This window comes from Cervus canadensis, chromosome 5 (assembly GCF_019320065.1).
Source record: "Cervus canadensis isolate Bull #8, Minnesota chromosome 5, ASM1932006v1, whole genome shotgun sequence".
Lineage (NCBI taxonomy): Eukaryota > Metazoa > Chordata > Mammalia > Artiodactyla > Cervidae > Cervus > Cervus canadensis.
In genome coordinates this window covers 83347431-83348887 of record NC_057390.1, presented here as the reverse complement: position 1 = coordinate 83348887, position 1457 = coordinate 83347431, and positions in this window count along the sequence as shown.

Genomic DNA, 1457 nt, shown 5'->3' with positions numbered 1-1457 from the left:
AGTGCAGCAGTTTAACAGCATCATTTTTTAGGATCTGAAATAGATCAACTGAAATTCCATCACCTCCACTAGCTTTGTTCGTAGTGATGCTTCCTAAGGCCCACTTGACTTCACATTCCAGAATGTCTGGCTTTAGATGAGTGATCACACCATCGTGATTATCTGGGTCATGAAGATCTTTTTTGTATCGTTCTGTGTATTCTTGCCACCTCTTCTTAATATCATCTGCTTCTCTTAGGTCCCTACCATGTCTGCCCTTTCTTGCAGAGATCTCTAGTCATTCCCATTCTATTGTTTTCCTCAATTTCTTTGCACTGATCACTAAGGGAGGCTTTTTTTTTTTTTCTCTCCTTGCTATTCTTTGGAACTCTGCATTCAAATGGGTATATCTTTCCTTTTCTCCTTTGCCTTTCACTTCCTTTCTCAGCTATTTGTAAGGCCTGCTCAGACAACCATTATGCCTTTTTGCATTTCTTTCTCTTGGAGATGGTCTTGATCACTGCGTCCTGTACAATGTCATGAACTTCCACCCATAGGTCTTCAGGCACTCTATCAGATCTATCCCTTGAATCTATTTGTCACTTCCACTGTATAAACATTAAGGGATTTGATTTAGGTCATACCCGAATGGTCTAGTGGTTTTCCCCACTTTCTTCGATTTAATTCTGAATTTGGCAATGAGTTCATGATCTGAGTCACAGTCAGTTCCCGGTCTTGTTTTTGCTGACTGTATAGAGCCTCTCCATCTTTGGCTGCAAAGAATATAATCAATCTAATTTCAGTATTGACCATCTGGTGATGTCCATGTGTAGAGTCTTCTCTTGTGTTGTTGGAGGAGGGTGTTTGCTATGACCAGTGTGTTTTCTTGGCAAAACTCTGTTAGCCTTTGCCTTGCTTCATTCTGTACTCCAAGGCCAAATTTGCCTGTTACTCCAGGTATCTCTTGACTTGCTACTTTTCATTTCAGTTCCCTATAGATGAAAAGGACATCGTTTTTGGGTGTTAGTTCTAGAAGGTCTTGTAGGTCTTCATAGAGCCGTTCAACTTCAGCTTCGTCAGCATTATTGTTCGGGGCATAGACTTGGATTACTGTGATATTGAATGGTTTGCCTTGGAAACGAACAGAGATCATTCTGTCATTTTTGAGATTGCATCCAAGTACTGTATTTCAGACTCTTCTGTTGACTATGATGGTTACTCCATTTCTTCTAAGGGATTCTTGCCCACAGTAGTAGATATAATGGTCATCTGAGTTAAATTGACTGATTCTAGTCCATTTTAGTTCACTGATTCCTAAAATGTCAGTGTTCATTGTTGCCCTCTCCTGCTTGACCACTTCCAATTTACCTTGATTTATGGACCTAACTAAACTCTGGATATAAGAAAGAAGAGTGGGGGTCTGTATGTATGTAGCCAAGGAGCAGGGGGAGGGGTCAGGTGAATGTGAAACCACAAGG